Raw genomic sequence first — 12,800 nt, 5'->3', positions numbered from 1 at the left:
TCCCATTTCCTCTCCGGGAAGCCCTCCAAATACTTCCCTCATGCATTCCTTCACTCACTCGTTCATTCATTCATTCAACATTGGGTGTCCCGATTAGAAACTTGGGAAGACATTAGTGTGCAAAGCAAAGGACCCTCACCCCCACCTCATAAGGGAAGAGAGATGACAAGCAGAGAAGCACTTTACGTCCAGCACTCCCATTTTACAGAGGAAGAAACTGAGGCACAGAGAGGGAGGACCGACAGTCTGAAGTGACCCAGCTGCGATGGGGTGGCATGAGAATCGAACCCTGGCAGGTTGCTTCAGGTGAGTCCTCTCAGAAGCTCACACAGGCCCCGGGGGGAAGCCTCATCTGAGGGCCCAAGGAGGGTGGGCTGCTGGTGCCCAATGTCCTTTACATCTTGGGTGGCATTCATTTGCAGAGCCAGGCTGGGCACCAGGGCAAGAGGCATCACTGGGAAGAAGGGAGTCTGTGAGGCCTTGTCAGCCCCAGCCTCCTGGAGTTGCATTTCTTGGGTAGAAAGGGGACAGGAGGCACCTCGTCCTTGGGGCCCTGTGACACGGCTCTTTCACGTTTCCATGGACACTGTGCAGTGCCCACTCCACATCAAGGCCTGTCTCACAGGCCATGCACAGTGCCAGCCAGGTAGCTGGAGAGGGCCAGGACCTGGTACTTGAACCATGGCACGGCACGTGCCAAGGCCCAGAGCTGCAAGAGATCTCAGTGGGTTCAGGAGCTGCCAGCAGTTTGCTGAGGCTGTCACAGCCTCTCTGCAGTCAGATCTCAACTTCTGAGTGGGTCCCCTGGGATCCTCTCACCTCTGCCCTATCTGGCCTTGCCAGGACCACCCTGCAGGAAGCCCCCGGGAATGGGTCCCAGCTCTGTGCTTGGTTCCAGCCAGAAAAACCTTGGCAATTGTTTCTTTTGTAGTTTGTGGGGTGGGGAGAAAAAAAGGGGGATTTTTTTTTTCTCTTTGCATATGGTGGCACAGATGGGCCCATGATCCGTAAAAACTGTTTGCAATTAAACTCCCACTTTGCATGGCTGGATTTGTCAGTTGTCTGAACCGGGAGCGGGGAGTTCCGCACTGACAGGAAGACAGGATGAGGGACAGGGTGGGGCAAGATTCAGGAGGAGGGGCGGAGGCCCAGGAACCTGCTCTGGGCTTGGGGCCCAGGCCGATGCGGCGCCACAGCAGCCCTGCCAGCTCCCTCTCTGGGCATCCCCCAGCCTTCGCCAGGAGTGGGAGCACAGCCAGGCAGCTGGGGTGGGGCTTGGCAGGGCTTCCCTGCCCAGTAGGGACTTGGCCAGTGCTGGGTGCCCTGACTGCGGGGCTAATGATAGTGGAGAGAAAGGAGCTAATCACCAGTCTGCCCCTGCCAGGGACTGGGCCTGGGACCCAGGACAGGAGAAGGGTGGCTGGGTGGGGCGGGCCATAATGGGGGTTTGGTGGGCAAAGTGCAATGGCAGGTTCAAGACTGAGGTGCCAGAACCTCTGGCCTAGTTGGCAGAAAGAATCTACAGTGGTGCCAAGAAGGGCTGCCAAGGGCCAAAACTGGCTCCTTCCTCATCCCCAGGGAAACTGGCCTGGCCTCCTTATGTCCCTTTGAACGCAGGTAGGGAAATCAAGGCAAATACTGAGAATATCTCAAGGACCTGTGCTTCTGCTGCCCAACCAATGGGCTGTCTGCATTTGGGAACCTTTTTAGAGGGCTTCCAGAATAGAGGCTAGGGGCCTGCACCCCTCCCACCCACCCCGGGCTCAAAATGCCAGCTTGCCACCCCTGCTGCTACCCTGGGATGCTTGCATGTTTGGGTTAACAAATGCATCATTTGGCTTTGGGAAATCCTGAGATCACTAATAATTGTTCCCTGATGAAAAGAAATAAGGCCCTGATACCCCCTTCCCCCCGCTCCCTCCAAGCTGGGAAAGAAAAGTCATAAAAATAGCTTGTTATCTCACCTATTGAGGCTCCGACTGGATGTTACTGCTAATTGGGTATAACATCCTTGTCTTGTTCTCTCAGAAGCTAAATCAAGAAAGCGCCACTGCTGTGAACTAATTATATCTCCGGCCTGCAGCCTGCAGCTTGTCTCTCCCTTTATTGAGTTAAAAAATGGTCACGAACCTTCATCTTTCATCCCCCCAAGCGCTGGGCCCACACTGCCCGCCAGGCGTGGCTCAAAAGGTGCAGACAGCCCAGCAGGAAGGTCTAGGAGGGGTCCTGGGGACAGGCAACAGGGTAGGGTAGTGGTGAAAGGGAAGCCCTGTCCCAGGTACCTGCCTGGCCCCCTCTCCTGCCCCTCACTGCCAGGCCTGGTGTTCAACCCTGCCTGGAGAGGGGGACTCTGGTCTCTCCCCTCCTTGCAGCCGGTCCCCTGGGGATGTCAGGAGCATTTCAGTCCAGGGAGTCTTCATTCATTTATTCATTCAATCAGTACTTCTTGGATGTCTACTTACTGTGCACTAGGCACTGTTCTAGGCCAAAGCTTCTAGTAGACTGAAGGTAGCCCCCCAAGTAACCTCACCCGGGGTTCACAGAGCTGTTGAGTAAGTACTCTTAGACGGGACCTCACTGTTACTCTGCTGAAAGAGCTGCCAGAGCTCCCTACTATGGGAAGGCAAAGTCCAAACATCAAGGCCAGCCCTGGCTCCTTCCACAGTCCTCTCTCCCCACATTCTAGCCACATCTGGCTACACACTGCTCCCTTAGGAAACACTCTCACCTGTCTACCTCTGAGCTGCTTCTCATGCTGTTCCCTCCACCCGGAAGTTCACCCTTCCTGGTCTACCCGTCAGAAGCCCACCAGTCTTTAAAGCCTCCAAAAAAATGACATCTTTTCTGGGAGGGCTCCCCTGTCTGCCTGCCACCCACAGCCCTGTCCCAGGCTATGAACTTTGATACCTGGGTCTGAATGCCAGCTTGACCACCCAACAAGTGCATGAACCTACTCTGCTTAGCTGAGCCAAGCCTCAGTTCCCTCATCTCTAAAATGGGTTAAGAATTCTCCCTGGAGATGCAGGGAGGCTTGCTGCAGGTGTTCTGCAGAATGATGAATGAGAGAGTGCCCAGGAAGGACCTAGCTCTCAGGAAGAACTCAACACATGCTGTTATCATCATCCAGACTGTCAGTGCTCGGAATCTGCATGGATGAACATAAGTGGGAGTTAGAAGAGGGTAACAGACCCTCCCACCTAAAAGGCTTTTGTGGCTTAAGAACAACCTGAATACACAGAGATCCCCTAGAATCCCTCGCTGTCCCCCCGGTCCTCTGAGCCACATGAAGATGGGCCAGAGGCACCCTGAGCTCATTGAGGCCAGGCAGGCAACTGGTTTCAGCTCACAGGCCCTGCTGATTGATTGGCGCTGCCTGCCCAGAGCCCTGGAAGGAACCCAAGGTCAGGGGAAGAACTCAGCAGGGGAAGAGGGCAGCAATTGATTGGCAATGTCTGCCAAGGGCACAGCGGTGTAAGGCAAGCCAGGCCTGCCACAGATTTGCCATCCTTGACATTTATGAAGGACGCGGCTGAGTCTGGGTTGGGAGGGGTGGGGGAAGGTGACCTGCTGAAGGTCGTGAAGCTCATAAAGGAGACAGCTGGCCCAGAACAGGGTCCCCTCGGTCCCTGCCAGAGGATCCCACCATGCCCAGTACCCTTACAGGTAGCGAGGAGGCAAAAGCTTGTGTGGATAATGAAGGGGGTTCTGTGGGCCTGCCATGTGGCCCAGGGCTGCTGCTTTACATCACCAAGGCTAAGTTTCTTCATTCGAATGACAGGGATAAAAACACCCTTCAGAGAGGGATATGAGGATTAAATGAGAGAACAAAATGCCAAAGTAGGAAGCTCAGTCTGGCACACAGCAGATACCAGCGTCCTGTGATTCTCTAATAGGCGAAAGTATTCAATTACAAGTGCTACCTCCTCCAGGGAGCCCTCCCTGGCTACTCCAGCCAGAAGTAATTGTTTCCACCTCTGATTTCCTTTGAGAGACTGGTGGTGGCCCAGGGCAGGGCCCACGTCTGGCTTGTTCACTGCTGTGCCCCCCTGCCCCTGGCACAGTGCCCACATACTGTGAATTCCTCAATTGTGGCGATTAACCCACATGCACTTGTTGGGTGGCTGAGGGGGCGCGCTTGAGGCCTCTCCCTTGGTACACACCACCTTTCAAGGCAACTGGGGCTTGTTCATCTTCATGTCCCCAGCACCTGGCAGGGAGCCTGGCCTGAAGCAGTGAAGCTCTCTGAATGAATGGATGGATAAAGAGCAAAAATAGCAGTTCCTGTTTACTGCCCATTGGCCTTTGGTTACTGCCAAACCTCACAGCTGCCCTCTAAGGTGGTCCCTTGGCCCATCACAGATGAAGGGACGGAGATCTGCAGATGCCGAGGGGCAGGGCCAAGCCCTGCATTCAGGCCTGGGGACTTCATGCCGGGAGGCCCTGCCACCTCTGCCTCCCCCAGTGCCAAGCTCAGGCCTGGACTCTGTGAGGCAGCTGCCTGTGCCCTGGCAGCGAATCCTGGAGCAGACAGCTGGTGGCTGGACCTCCCTCCTCCTCCAAGGGAGGCCCCCCTCCCCACAGACTCTGGGTCATTAAGTTCTGCGTCATTAAGTCCCCGTCCCCGGGAGCCTGTTCACAGCCAGTCTCGGCCTCACCCCCTGACCTCCCAGGCCTTTGTCCCCTGTGCCCTCTGCACAATAGCAGGGGCTCCCAGGGCCCCAAACAGCTGCTGTGGCTGGGACGCTGGCTTGCTGTGGGGCCAGGACTGGCCCAGGCCTGTACTCAAGCCCAGCCCACCCAGCTCTGAGGGGCTCAGCTAAGCCCCCCGCAAGCACTCTGCACATGCAAGCTCACCCCACCCACAAGCCCATGAGAAAGCTGTTGAGACTCTCCTAAGAGGAAACTCAGGCACAGAGGGGTAAAATGATTTCTCTGAGGACACAGCCAGTGAGAGTGCAGGCGCTCTCTCTCACTGGGTTTCAGCCCAGGTCTGTGACTCCCAAGCTCTCTGCTGGCCTCTAAGGTACCAGGATCTGAGCTGGCCCCTGCCTCTCAGATGCTTTCACTGGCTTCCCTCTTCCTCAGGGCCTCACAGCACCCTTAGCTCAGTACCCGATGCCTGCTGCACACCCTCCTAGTTTATCTCCCTTTCACCTCCATCATCTTATAAGCTCCCCCTGCCCTTCCTGGTCATGCTCCTGGGTCTCCAAACTCCCTCTGCCAGAGACACCCCCATTTACTCCATGCTGGGCAGAGCCACTCAGTCCTCAGGGCACAGAGCACAGACCCCTTTGTCAGGAAGCCCTCCAGGACCAGCTGCAGGTTTTCCCTCCTCCAGCCCTGCTAGAATTCAAGTTAACTGCAGACTCATCTTACTCCCTCTAGAGGCTGTGAGCCCTCTGATTCCTTATCACTTGGCCACTGGGACAGGGGGGACAGGGTGTCCTCGCTCGGTCTTTACCTAATGCCTGGCTTTACCGAATGGAACCACGAGTGGGTGGGAAGAGGAGTGGGAAGCTGGAACCCCGCCTCTGCCTTCCCATCTCTGGCTGCCAATGAACCTCATACTTCTGCCACTCCCTGGCTGTGTGACCTCGGGAAGCAAAGTATAATAGCTTCTCTGGGCCCCTGCTTCTCAGCAAAATGGGGGTGGTACCAGCACATGCATTTCTTAGGGTTATGATGTAAACTCTGGAAGGTACTAGTCTGGTGACCTGTATCCAGACATGATTACATGATTCCTGACTGTGGCCACTGGAGTGGCCAGGGCATGAGTTTGGGGTCAGAGAGACCCAGATGGTGGCTACACATTGGCTGTGTGGTCTGGGCAGGTCGCCCCTTCCCCAGGGTCTCCGTTTCCCCATCTCTGAAGTGGCACTAACTCTGCCCACAGGAATGCAAGCCCCCCATCACAGAGACCCCATCTTTTGTTTGATGCATGTAGTAGGTACTCAGATATTTCTCAACTAAGCAATCAGGGGTCCAGGTGGAAGGAATCCATCCCTCTTCCCAGCCTCCACCCTTTCCAGAATCTCCCTCCCTACACCCAGCCCGTGCAGACTAAAATAGTCATTAGGCAGATTTCAAAAGATGTCAGTAGCTTATAATTATAGTCGACATCCTTCTGAGATAAAAGTGATTACCTTGGATGCAAATCACTTAGCAACCAATCAGGGCGGCGGGCGGCGCCCGCGGAGGTGACCGGCCGGCACCGCAGCCCTCCTCCCGCGGCCCGCAACGCACAGGCAGAGAAAGCGCACAATAGCTCTTGACACGCAAATGGGTTAACACAATAAAGGCGGCTCCGGCCGCTGCCGGGGTAGAGCAGCAATTCCCGGCCCGTGGGAGGTAATAAAGCGGCCCTTTTGTGCGCGCCTCCTCGTTCTCACCCCCCGCCCCAAGCCCAGAGGAATCGCCGCCTGATTGAATTACGGTTCATGAATATGAGCTGCTTCGCTGCCTTCCTCCGGTTGGTGAGGGATGGGAAGGCAGAGGGAGCTGGAGGGAGGTTGGGGAGGGACCCCCGGCCAAGTCCCAGCCCCCGCAGAAGCTCAGAAAAGAGCCACGAGTGCTCATCATGTGGGTGGGTGGGGGCCTCAGTGGACAGAGAAGCCCCTGGCAGAGATAGCTGGTAGAGTTCTGGCCTCTCCCTGCAAATGGGGTCTTCAACCTTTAGCTCCAAGGGACTGAGTCTTTCAAGCCTCCGTTCTGAGGAGGAGGTAACAGTAGCCATGACAACATGCGTTTGAGTGCTTACTGTATACTGTGTGCTGTGCTAGGTCCTCCTTGAATCCTCACCAGATCCTGCACAGTGAGTGCTATGGTCCTTCTCACAGATGAGTAAACTGAGGCTCAGAGAGGCAAAGGTACTCACCCGAGGTCACAAAGCCTGCAAGCGGCGGGCTGAGAGTACGATCCAGGCCCAACCCACGTAATCAGGAGCCACTGCCCATCACCAGGGTGCCTCAAGTTTCTCGTCAAGGGGGTTCAGCAGCCCAGCCCAGTTCCGGTTTAGTCCAGAGCAGCCCTAAGGCTCAGAAGGGACAGGGGATGGACGAGCTTACAGTAATTAGATAAGTGAGAAGGATTAGTGGGGGTGGGGCCAACCTTGAGAGAGGAGACTGCCCCCAGAACCGAGGTGTCCTCTTCCACGCTTACGGGAAGGGATGTCGGGTTACTGTCCTTGTCAAGGGAGATCACTGGATCTTCTGCCCTGCTTAAACCTTCCGCATCCACCTAAGGCTCCAGGACATAGCCACCCATGGCTGCCCCTTTCCCCATCAGGCACGAGGGCCCACACACATCACTGGCTGCTCCAGGGGCACTCCAGCCATCCAGAACAGTCTTCTCACTCCTGTCTGGCACATTCCTATTTGTCCTCTTCGTGACTCACGTGGCACCTCTCCTCTAGGGCTTTTTGACCCTCAGGCTGGGTCAGGAACCTCATCTACTAGTTTGCCCTTGCTCCGTCTACATCCCAAGAAGGTCCCTGGGGTGGCCAGAGGCAGCCTCACTGCCTCCCTCCAAGCAAGCCCAGAAGGGCAGGTGACAAGGAGCGAGTTTCAAGCTACACCTTCTTTCCCCTAGTGCTGGAGAAAGGAGTCCTGGGGGTGAGGGGACCAGAGAGACCACAAGGCCGGGCGGAAGTTGTTACGCTACTTAACACTGACCTGTAGGTCATAGGAAGAGAGGATTCAAACCTGCCTTTTGGTGTGGACAAAGCATCTTGGTGGGGCCAGACTCCCCCTCCATGGCTAATAGCCTCTGATGCCTGCAGGGACCCCTGTCCAATAAGTAGGGGTGTCCCCCAACCCCATGGGAGGAGGTGGTAAGACACGAGGACTCTGGAGCCAGGAGGGCAATTCAGGGCCGAACCTCTGCAGCTGCCTGGCTGATCACCTGTAGCCCATCACTTCCTCTGTTTAAGCCTCAGTTTCTTTATCTATAAAATGGGCCACAGCGTATGAGCCACTCCAAGGAGTAACTGAGATCGTGTAAAATGCCTGGCATATAGGGAGATGCTGAGAAAGCTGGCACTCCCTCCTGCTCATCGTCTGGCACGCTGATTGCCAAGCCCGGGGAGATGAGGGAAGGGAACAGAAGGAATTGCCCAATTCTGACAGCCTTTCCCTCTGCCTTGGCTGTGGAAGTGTAAATACTCGGCGGAGGGCCTCCAACTGCCTGTGTTTGTGAATCTCTGGCGCGCACTCCGAGTTTGTTTCTAAACTGGGAAGCTTCGAGAGGCAGCGCAAACAGCCCTTCTGCCCACCTCTCCCGGCTCTCCCCCAATCTGCTGTTGCTCCTCTGTCCTTGGAAGCTTGTGTGTTTAACGACACCATTTCAGCTGGAAATACCATCTCCCTGCCAAGCCCCCCAAAGCAGCTCCACCGATATTTATTGACCTGTTAATCTAGCTAGAGAGCTTGGTAGAAGAGCAGGGAAAATGCTTGCTGCAGAGACTGGGGCCTGGCTTCTCCTAATGACCCGAACACACACTTTCTCTGCTCTTACTCCACCCCACGCTGCTGAAGCAATGACACAGTTTTCGAACCTTTTCCTAGAAATGTGATCACAGCAGTTTCACCAGCACCCGACACTGGCAATAATTGCTGGAAGGGACCTAAACGAATCCCAGAGCCAGCAGCAGGATGCTGGCTGGGGGTTCTCTGGGCCTTTGCAGGGAAGAGGGCCGGTGCTGGGGTGTGTGTCGGTTGGGGGGTGCCCTGACAGAGACACAGTTTATTCAGACCTAGGCACTGATGGGCCTCACTTGCCCGCCATTCACTTAAGCAGCCTCACAATATGCTCCTTGCAATCCTCTTAAACACCAGAAGGAGCAGGGGGCAATCAGGAGTTCCAGGTTGGCCAAGGCCCCTCACCTTGGGGTAGAACAGCACGGGGAGCCCCTGGACTAGGGGGTGCAGCAGGCAGCAGCTCCTCTGCACCTTCCTTGGCGGGGGGAGGGGCACCCACATTTTCCCCAGCAGAAGTAGCCTGTTGGAGGGCCGGAGGCCCACATCTCTCTGGGGACCCTGGGAACTTCAGCCTGCCGGCTGGGTACATGGTGGGGTTCAGGGAGGTCTCTTCTACAGCATCTCTTTTCAAAACAAAAAGTTGCTCTGTCTGGGAGGCCTGAGCCCCCAGGCACTGCCAGGCTACATGGGCAAAGCTCTGAACACCTGTCCTTGGGGGGAGGAGCATCAACAGGGACAGCTGGCACTGCCTCCCTCCCCCACCTTATGGGGCGCTAAGGATTTAGGTCAGAGGACTGCAATGATAGGGGTGGGGGGAGTCTGCCTTCACCCCTCCACTACCCAAAGGCAACCAGCCCCGCCCCTTGTTACCACGACCCCACCCCCTCCGGCCTTGGGTCCAGGCAAGTGGCGTTGCCATGGCAACCCCGGTGACATCAGAGGCTAAGCCTTGACGTCATGTCGTGCCCCCACTGGGGAACCTAACGTCCCTGCGAGTTATTTGTGGGAACGTGGTTTGAACGAGGGCTCTAAGGTTTAGCCCCATGGGGCACAAACCTCAAACGTGGCCACCTGCGTTTCTGGAACCCCAAACCCCCCTCTGAGGTGATTTCCCTTGAAGATCTCAGAGGCTGCTGGGGAGACCCTCAACGTTTTCCCATCCTGGGTGCCCCCCACCCCCCAGCCCTTCCAAGACACTGGAGTTCCCGGGGAATTTTCGGATGACAGAGCCGCTACCTTTGTTAGCTTTACGGGTGGGGTGACCTTTCCTCTCTGGCAACCAACCCGCCCAGGGCCCCGCGGAATCCGAATGGGCCCCCCAACCTCCACTCCCATCGGCTGGCCCGTCTGAACAAGTTGTGTTTGGAGAGAGGAAAGGGGCGGACAACGGTTATCGCTGCTTCAGGACCCCCAACAGCCTAGGACCCCTTCTGTCCAATCCCGGCTGCCCGGACGCCAGGGGGTGCCCCCAGCTCCAGCGCAGAACCCCGCCCCGCACAACTCACCGGATCAGCCAGGCCGTCGAAGGGCACCAGGTCTCAGCTACCACGACGCTCCGCTCGGCGGGTCGCAGCCATGCAGGAGTGGCAGAAGCTGCCTGAGGAAGCCCCCCTTGGGGGCCGATGCCTCTCTCCGGGTGGGAAGGGGCGCTGTCGGTGAGGGCTATCCTGGCGCCGGCCTGCGCCGTCCGAAGTCGGGGGGGGGAATGGAGGTCTCCGCTCAGCGGGAGTCACGCCCGCCCCGGACGGGGGCCGCGCGAGCGCTCAGGCGACGCATCCTCGCCGGGGCCCGTGATCGCCACGTCCGGCGGGCGGCGCTGCGCCTCCCCTCGGGGCCCCGCTCAAGGCTGCAGCTCGGCCCGCGCCGCTCCCAGGGCGCCCTCTCTGCCCGCGCTGGGAGCCCGGCGGCCGCGGCCCCTTTCGCCAGCCCCAGCTGCAGCCTGTCTTTGTTGCTTCCTCTCGCTCGCCCGCCCGCCCGCGGCTTGCAGCCCCCGGGTTCGCCCCGAGGTGGGGGGATTGTCTCCTCCGGGGGTTGCACGCACCGCAGCGGCCCCGGCTCCTCGCCGGACATACACCGGCCCCTGCAGGTTGCAAAGAACAGCGGCGAGAACGCACCGGCCCCTCCTCCTCCTGCTTTGAGCCCCGGGTGTGGGGGGAGGGGAAGCCGGCGAGCAGCGGCTGCGGCGGCGGCAGCGGGCGACGCAAGCTCGGATGCAGCCTCGGGGGCCTCGGCGCTGAGAAACAGCCGAACCCAGTGGCGCAGGGCGAACACGGGGACGGCCCGGGGGACTGTGCACCGGGTGTGCGAGCTCGCAAGCCGCAGCAGAGGCCGCGCGCGCTGGGCTCTCACGCGCCCATGGCCCCGGGCGGCGCGCGGGGGCTCCCGGGGCCGCAGCCTCGCACCGTCTGGCGCGCGCCGGCGCCTTGCCTGGTCTCAGGCCCGGGTGCCGCGCGCCGCGCCCCGCAGGCGGCGGGCCCGGCTGTCCGCCTCCCCCGGCCGGCGCGCGCAGCCTCTCCGCGGAGCCGCCGGCCAGGCAGTCCTGCCCGCTGCTCAGCTCCGGCCCGACTGCCAGGCGCGAGCGCCGGCAGCAGCCCCCGCGTCTCGTCCGCCGCCCGCCCCCTGCGGCCCAGCCCAATCAGCGGCGGCTGAGAGGCGGTTACCAGGGTGACGCGGCACCGCGTCTTGCGGGGGGCGGAGCCGGGGGCCGCCACGCGTGCTTTTCGCGGCAAAATTCAAAGGCCGACAGGGCGGCTCTCCAACCTCCTCCCCCAAGCAGGGACGAGGCGGAACCTGCCTCGCGAGAACTGCAACTCCCGGCATGCTGCGCGCCGGCGCCGGGTGAAGGGGCCCCGACTGGGGGCGCAGGGCATGCTGGTTTTTGTAGTCCCTTTGTCGAGGAACTAGGGGTGGCAAAACCAGTGTCATTTATTGATCACACATTTGGGACAAGGCACTGTATAAGTGCATTATCGGCATTATTTTATTCAATCTTGGCAACAACCAACCTTATGATGAATTTGTTAAAAATAACAACTGTAGCTAATACTTATGTAGCAAAGTAATCCTCACAACACTGTGTGAGTGGGTATTATTATCACCCCCATTTTACAGATGAGAAAACTGATACGGTAGGTACTATTATTATACTTCCAACTTACGGAGGAAGCTGAGGTTAGGAGATGTGAAGTGACACGGTCCTGGATGTTTTTTGTCCTAAGGCTTATTTTTGGCAGCGATGTGTTTTTGGCATCACTGTTGTGATCTGTGGAGCGCTAACTATTATAACCCAGCACAGCGCTGAGCAATTTGTAAGCTACACCTTCTAGACGTAACCCACGTCCACAAGAGACAGGCACTAGCCTACTCCCTCACTTAATAGATAGGGAAACTGAGGCAGAGTTTCACATCAACCTGGGGTTCAAATATGAATCTATCAAACTATACTGTGCTTTGCCTTTTACTTTTAAAGAAGCTTCTGGGTTCTCACAGCCCACGGGCGGCCCGTCTAGCAGTCTCATTTACAGATGGGGAAATTGAGTCCTGGGTGGGGCAGTTCCCTCAGTTGCCATGTGTCCATCACATAGCAATGTAGGAAGCCAGCTTTCCGGGACAATAACAAAGATCCCCACAGAAATGCAGAGCAGCAGCCAGACCCCCCCACCCCTCAGACTATGCCCGTGTGATACCTGGAGTCCCACCGAAACTGGGTGGGATTGCAGTCCTGCCCTTGCTGGTTGTCGGTCTTGGCCATTTACCTTCACGGGTCTGCGCCTCAGTTTCTTGTCTGTGAAATGGGGGGCATCATAATTCCTACCTTACAGGGTAGATTTGAGGGCAAAATGAATTCTTGCATGTAAAGGACTCAAAACACACATTAAGTGCTCAATAAATGCCCGCTGTACTCACCCGGGCTGGAGGGCTTTGGAGACCCTGGGGAGTGTATCCAGCGGACGGGCTGATTATATACGGGCCCTAGTCTACTTGCAGGAGCCAACCCACCCCGCCGGGAGAGGCGCCCGCGGCGGACCTCCAGGGCTGGCCCAAGTAGGCCACCCGCCGCCTTATCTAGGGCAAGAGCTGGCCCTATTTCAGGCCTCTGAGCGGCTGCTCCGCGCGCCGTTCCCAGCAGCTCTGCTCTATTTCTCCGCGGCCGCCCCCATCTCCTCCCCTTCCCTCCCCAGGTTGAAGGTGGGGGTGGGGATTTACTTGGAAATGTGATACGCCGCCAGCTGCTTCCCGCTGGGGCCAGCAGCCAGGGCTGCGAGCACGTCAGGGAGGGCGGCCGGGGCGACTGGATGAGTGGACCCAGGGTGTGGACAGGTGGGG

General features: G+C 58.0%; 1 protein-coding gene across 1 annotated transcript in view; it reads right to left on the bottom strand.

Annotated features, from left to right (window-relative positions):
- The window catches only part of FAM222A (family with sequence similarity 222 member A), a 60,794-nt gene extending 49,753 nt beyond the window's left edge, over positions 1–11,041 (bottom strand). The window contains exon 1 of the mRNA XM_055237370.2: positions 9,980–11,041. The gene's annotated coding sequence lies outside the window, so the exon portion shown is untranslated. The remainder of the gene's footprint in view (positions 1–9,979) is intronic.
- Between the last annotated feature and the right edge of the window lie 1,759 nt (positions 11,042–12,800).

This window comes from Symphalangus syndactylus, chromosome 13, assembly GCF_028878055.3.
Source record: "Symphalangus syndactylus isolate Jambi chromosome 13, NHGRI_mSymSyn1-v2.1_pri, whole genome shotgun sequence".
Classification (NCBI taxonomy): domain Eukaryota; kingdom Metazoa; phylum Chordata; class Mammalia; order Primates; family Hylobatidae; genus Symphalangus; species Symphalangus syndactylus.
The sequence above is the reverse complement of the archived record's forward strand: the minus strand, read 5'-3'. Positions and strand labels throughout refer to the sequence as shown.